The sequence below is a fragment of the Balaenoptera physalus genome (genome assembly GCF_965194825.1).
Source record: "Balaenoptera physalus genome assembly, chromosome: 7".
Lineage (NCBI taxonomy): Eukaryota > Metazoa > Chordata > Mammalia > Artiodactyla > Balaenopteridae > Balaenoptera > Balaenoptera physalus.
Window position 1 is genome coordinate 7856296 of NC_138886.1, and position 6763 is coordinate 7863058.

Below are 6763 nucleotides of genomic sequence, written 5' to 3' on the forward strand. Positions count from 1 at the left end.
TTTAAATTTATTTTTTAATTTTTATTTTTGGCTGCGTTGGGTCTTTGTTGCTGTGCCCAGGGTTTCTCTAGTTGCGGCGAGCGGGGGCTACTCTTTGTTGCGGTGCGCGGGCTTCTCATTGCGGTGGCTTCTCTTGTTGCGGAGCACGGGTTCTAGGCACGTGGGCTTCACTAGCTGTGGCACGCGGGCTCAGTAGTTGTGGCGCACGGGCTTAGCTCCTCCACAGCATGTGGGATCTTTCTGGGCCAGGGCTCGAACCCATGTCGCCTGCATTGGCAGGCGTATTCTTAACCACCGTGCCACCAGGGAAGCCCCTAACCGCTGTTCTTAACTTTTACTGCTCTGACCCTGCTGCCGGTGAGATGTGAAATCACTTAGAGATGATTTGAGCCTGATCTTGAGTTTCTAGGTCAGATGAGAAGGCCCAAGAGGCAGCTTGTGTTATTGTTCTTCCTGGCACTTGAAAGGGAACACAGTGACTTCTACTTTTTGTAGGCTTGGCACTTATTCATATAATAGGGAAAAGCGTGGTTTAACAGAATTAAACCCACTGCACCTCAGTGGTGCTGGTGGAGAATGGTCACTTATACGGGGCTGATTTATTTGGAATCCTACCTGAAGTGTGGAGTTTTGTGTAAGTGAAATCCTCCAAGCCACTGAAGCTTGCTACTTCAAGTATTGAAACCTTTTACTTTTTTTTTTTTTCCCCACGCCGCGTGACATGTGGAATCTTAGTTCCCCAACCAGGGATGAACCCACACCCCATTCAGTGGAAGCGCGGCGTCTTAACCATTGGACCACCAGGAAAGTCCCAAAACTTTTTACATTTTAAAAAAAAATTTATTTATTATTTATTTATTATTTATTTTTGACTGTGTTGGGTCTTCGTTTCTGTGCGAGGGCTTTCGCTAGTTGCGGCAAGCGGGGGCCACTCTTCATCGCGGTGTGCGGGCCTCTCACTATCGCGGCCTCTCTTGTTGCGGAGCACAGGCTCAGTAGTTGTGGCTCACAGGCCTAGTTGCTCCGCGGCATGTGGGATCTTCCCAGACCAGGGCTCAAACCTGTGTCCCCTGCATTGGCAGGTGGATTCTCAACCACTGCACCACCAGGGAAGCCCACTTTTTACATTTTTGATGGAAGTCTCTCAAAAAGATTCCCTTTGTGAGCTGTATTTTATCCAGCTGTTTCTTATTCAATAGAGTTTGTACAGCAGGTCTGGAGAGGCAGTGCTTCTGCGTGGAGAGCCCCTGTGATCAGGCAGGTTTGGGCCCGAGATCAGCTCCACCCCTTATTCACTGCATCTCTGAAGTTTTCTGGGCCTCGGTTTTCTCAGTTCTAAAATGGGGATGATGAGGACTTCCCTGGTGGTCCAGTGGTTAAGACTCTGCACTTCCACTGCAGGGGGCACGGGTTCAATCCCTAGTCGGGGAACTAAGATCCTTCATGCAGCACAGCCCAGCCAAAAAAAAACTTAAAAAAAAATAAATTGGGGATGATGAATAATAGTCCCTACTTGACAGGGGTGTTATGAGATGTCATAATTTATTGAGCACTGACTATGTCCAGATACTGTTCTAAGTACTTTGTGTACTAACTCATTTCATGAGATCATGTACGTAAAACACTTAGCATGAGCCGAGGAGGACATAGCATGTGCCCAATAAATACCGGCTGCTGCCGTTGTTATTACAGTATCTGGTACTCCAAAGAGCTAACTAGTGCATCTTTCTTTCTTTCTTTCTTTCTTTCTTCCTTCCTTCCTTTCTTTCTCTTTCTTTCCCCCTTCCTTCCTTCCTTTCTTTCTTTCTCTCTTTCTTCCTTCCTTCCTTCCTTCCTTCCTTCCTTCCTTTCTTCCTTCCTTCCTTCCTTCCTTTCTTTCTTTCTTTCTCTTTCTTTCCTCCTTCCTTCCTTCCTTCCTTCCTTCCCTCTCTCTCTTTCTTTCTTTTTCTTTGGCTGCACTGTGCGGCATGTGGGATCTTAGTTCCCTGACCAGGGATCGAACCTCTGCCTCCTGCAGTGGAAGCTCAGAGCCCTAACCACTGGACCACCAGGGAAGTCCCTAGTGCGTCTTTTCTTGACATCACAATGGGAGCTCTGTCAAAAGTGGCTCGGACAGATTGCAAAAGATGCACAGGGAGCAGAGAGTAGGAAGGATTGACGGTAGAGTGGGGCATGGGAACCAAGGCCAGTGCGGGGGAAGGGCTGCACACAGGAGCCTCTGGCTACAAGGACTCTGAAAGAGGTGGGTTGAACAAGTTGTCAGAGCTGAGATGCAGGAATTCCCTGGCGGTCCAGTGGTTAGGACTCGGTGCTTTCTCAGCCAAGGGCCCGGGTTCAATCCCTGGTCGGGGAACTAAGATCCCGCGAGCCATGCAGCGCAGCCAAAAACAAAAAAAAGAGCTGGGATGCCGTGTGTCACAGTAGGCAACAAGCCCAAATGAGAGTAACAGTCAAGTTTTTAATCACTTACTGTGATGATATAAGCAAGAGGAGAAAGTGCCAGCTCTCCCAGTGTTGCATTTTTCCCCATGGGACAGTGCTGGGCAGGGTCAGATGTGTTGCAGATGAGGAATCATTTCACTGTTGAGGGAAGCCCCTGCTTTACGGACTTGTGTGTGTGTTGGGGGAATGAGAGCAGGAAGGGCCAGGAATGAAAAAGTATGGAGTCAGAGCAAAGTGTCTCCCCCTCCTCCTGATATGAAGGTCTTGGCCGAGGCAACTGAGGCCTCAGAATGGAAGCTCCTGGGCTAGGAATGCAGCTTTGCATAAGAGCACAAGAGGCCTTCCACATAAAGCCTTTGAAATGGCCTGTGATTGGGCCTGAAAGATCACACATGGGTTTTTGGCCAGGAGCTAGACTCCTCACAAGTGTGTCCCAGGTCTTTGGAGTCAGCCTGCTTCTTACTGGCTGTGTGCCCTGGCATGAGGTCATTTACTTTCTCTAAGCCTTGGCTTCCTTATCTAAAAATCCTTCTCTAACAAGGTTGATATGAGAAGTTAACAAGTTAATGCTCAAAGAATACTTAGCACAGTGCCTGGCACGTAGTAGATGCTAAATAATGGTAACTGCGTCAGTGAGCTATTGCTGTGTAACAAATCACCCTAAAACTTAGAGGCTTAAAACAATAACATTTATTTGCCCATGATTTTGCAGGATGAGCAGGACCCAGAGAGAAGAGCTTGTCACTGTCTCTCAGTGTCGGCTGGGGCAGTTCTACTGGGCCTGGGGGCCCATCCACTTTCACGATGGCTCCCTCACATGTCTTGTAAGCTGATGCTATATGAGGGCTGGGCACTCTGCTGAATCTGTCATCTGGGGCCAGGGGTGGGGTACGCACCTCAGTTCTCCTCTACCTGGGCCTCTCCATGCAGCTGCTTGGGCTCCCTCACAGCATGGTGGTTGGGGGTTCCGAGAACGAAGAAGTGGAAACTGCTGGTCCTCTTAAAGGTTAGGCTTAAAAAAAAAAAAAAGGTTAGGCTTAGATCTGGCACAGCATCACTTTGTAATATTCTCTTGGTCATGCAATCCTAGGCTGGCCCAGATTCGAGGGGATGAAGGAATAGACTCCATCTCTCTCTTTTTTTAAAAAAATATTTATTTATTTATTTATTTATTTATTTGGCTGGGCCAGGTCTTAGTTGCGGCATGTGGGATCTTCATTGCGGCATGCGGGATCTTTTTAGTTGCAGCATGCAAGGTCTAGTTTCCTGACCAGGGATCGAACCCAGGCCCTCTGCATTGGGAGCATGGAGTCTTAGCCACTGGACCACCAGGGAAGTACCTAGACTCCACCTCTTGATGGAGGTGTGGCTACTGATACAGGGAGAGGAGGACCTGATGGTGGCCATCGTTGGAAATAAGCTAACATGCTGCTTTTATTATAAATTGGTGTCAGAACTCCAGACCCATGAAAGATAACCTCTCCTCCTCGTTGAGGACTCCTTGCAGTCCACCAATCAGGAGGCAAGGGAGCTCCCCAAGTTTTGCAAGGGAATCTCTTGAAGTTATTCCATTTCCTGTAGCTTTGAGTCAAGACATTAGAAGGAGAAAATAGGAGAAAAACGTTGGCAAGACCTGGGTCACTTTGACTCTTTTTACTCTGGAAATCTTTATACGTTAGAAAGGAGTCCGGGGCCAAGGTGGGGACCATCTGTGCAGACCCACTTGGAAATCTCACTGAAAAGACTTCCTGACTCCGGGAGAAATTCTAGACAATCGGTTAGGGCCTTGGAGGGTGGCAAGGTGGCTGTTGAGAGGAACAGGCAGGGACAAACTCACTCTCTTGGTTAGAGAAGATGAGCTAAACTTGGTGTGGTATTTACAAAGGGGTACGTGGTTCTTAGAATGGCCTGGCCAGCGACAGAGGCCTAGAGGCTGAGCTGGAATGTACTGGTTCTCTGCTGACTCAGGACGGTCACCCTCTCTGCCCGCCTCATCCTGGGCAGCCCTCAGGGCTCAGCCTGGATGTCACTAGCTCAAGAGACCCTTCCCCACCCCACCCCCAGCCCAGGTAGGCTCCCCGCTGCTGTGCACTCCCATAGCCCCTGCCGTCGGCTCCCTAACTCTCATCCCACGTGGACTTGCTTGTTTTCCAACTGACCCCTCACTGGGAGCCTCTTGGCTTCAGCGACCTTGTCCACTTTGTTACCAGCTATAGCCCAGCTCTGCAAATGGCACCGCCCTTCCCCTAGTTGCCCGGGCAGGAAGCCCAGGTGACATCCTTGGCTCCTCCTACTGCCTCACCCCTCACATCCACTATCTGTTAAGAGTCCTCCGGACCTTCCTTAAATCTGTCCAATCTGTCTCTCTCTTCCCTGATCCAGCCCTGCCTTCTCTCTCACCTGGGTTACCCACAGCAGCCTCTTCACTGGCCTCCCTGCCTCCAGGCCTTTCTGAGGATGGTCTTTTGAAGCAAATCTAACCAGGCTTCTCCCTGTTCTATCCCTTCAATGACTTTCCTTAACTCTCGAATTGAAGTATAAGCTCTTGAACGTAACCTACAGACATGGTCTGATGCTGCTTCCTACCTTGTACTCCTTTCCAGCCACACTGAAAGTTTACTTCCTTGTCATTTATATCTCAATAAAACTGGGGGGGTGTGGTCGGGGGCAGAGACAAAAGAAAATTTACTTCCTTAAAAAGGCTGGGCTCTTTCTACCCTCCAAACCTTTGTCTTTGCTGTTCCTCTTGCTCAGAACAACTTTCTTGCTCATCCCTTTCCTAATTCCTGTTCATCCTTCACATCCAGCTTTGGGCGTCAGGGAGCATTATTCGGTCACACCCCGTGTTTCCTCCGTCACACTGTGCTGTAATCGCACTTTTATTTTTTAATTTAATTCTATGGTTTTTATTTTAAATTAATTTTTATTGGAATATAGTTGATTCACAATGTTGTGTTAGTTTCTGCTGTACAGCAAAGTGAATCAGTTATACATATACATATATCCACTCTTTTTTAGATTCTTTTCCCATATAGGTAATTACAGAGTACTGAGTAGAGTTCCCTGTGCGGTAGGTTCTTATTAGTTACCTGTTTTATGTATAGTAGTGTGTATATGTCAATCCCAATCTCCCAATTTATCCCTCCCCCCTTTTTTAATTTTAATTTTAATTTTTTCGCACTTTTAAATGTTTGGGTCCTGCTATAGGAGGGTTTCTCAAGCTCAACACAATTGTCATGTTGGGCTGGATCATTCCGTGTTGTGGGAGGCTATCTTATGTGCTGTAAGGTATTTAGCAGCATCCTGACCTCTGTACACTGGATACCAGTAGCATGGCCCCCCCTCCAGTCAGGACAATCAGAAATGTATCCAGGGCTTCCCTGGTGGCACAGTGGTTGAGAATCTGCCTGCCAATGCAGGGGACACGGGTTCGAGCCCTGTTCCGGGAAGATCCCACATGCCGCGGAGCGACTAGGCCCATGTGCCACAGTTACTGAGCCTGCGCGTCTGGAGCCTGTGCTCCGCAGCAAGAGAGACCGCGATAGTGAGAGGCCCGCGCACCGCGATGAAGAGTGGCCCCCACTTGCTACAACTAGAGAAAGCCCTCGCACAGAAACTAAGACCCAACACAGCCATAAATAAATAAATAAATAAAAATGAAATGTATCCAGACATTGCCAAGTGTCCCATGGTGGGGAGAGCAAAATCACCCCCAGTTAAAAACAGCTGTCCTGGGAATTTCCTGGCAGTCCATTGGTTAGGACTTGGCACTTTCACTGCCGTGGCCTGTGTTCAATCCCTGGTTGGGGAACTAAGATCCTGCAAGCTGCCCGGAACAACCAAAAAATGAAAATAAAAAAGAACAACTGTTCTACGGCAATAACATCTGTCTTATTCATAGTTTCTTGTCAAGTACATGGCACAGTCCCTGGATATCTATTTAATCCACATTTTCTTAAAGTAATTTTATTTATTTATTTATCTATCTATCTATTTATTTATTTATGTTTTGGCTGTGTTGGGTCTTCATTGCTGCGTGCAGGCTTTCTCTCTAGTTGTGGAGAGCGGGGACTACTCTTCGTTGCGATGCATGGGCTTCTCACTGCGGTGGCTTCACCTGTTGCGGAGCACAGGCTCTAGAGCGCAGGCTCAGTAGTTGTGGCACACGGGCTTAGTTGCTCCTCACCAAGAGGGATCTTCCTGGACCAGGGCTCAAACCCACGTCCCCTGCATTAGCAGGCAGATTCTTAACTACTGAGGCACCAGGGAAGTCCCTAATCCACTTTTTATTGCGGTGTTGGTTGAATTAAATGTCAACAGC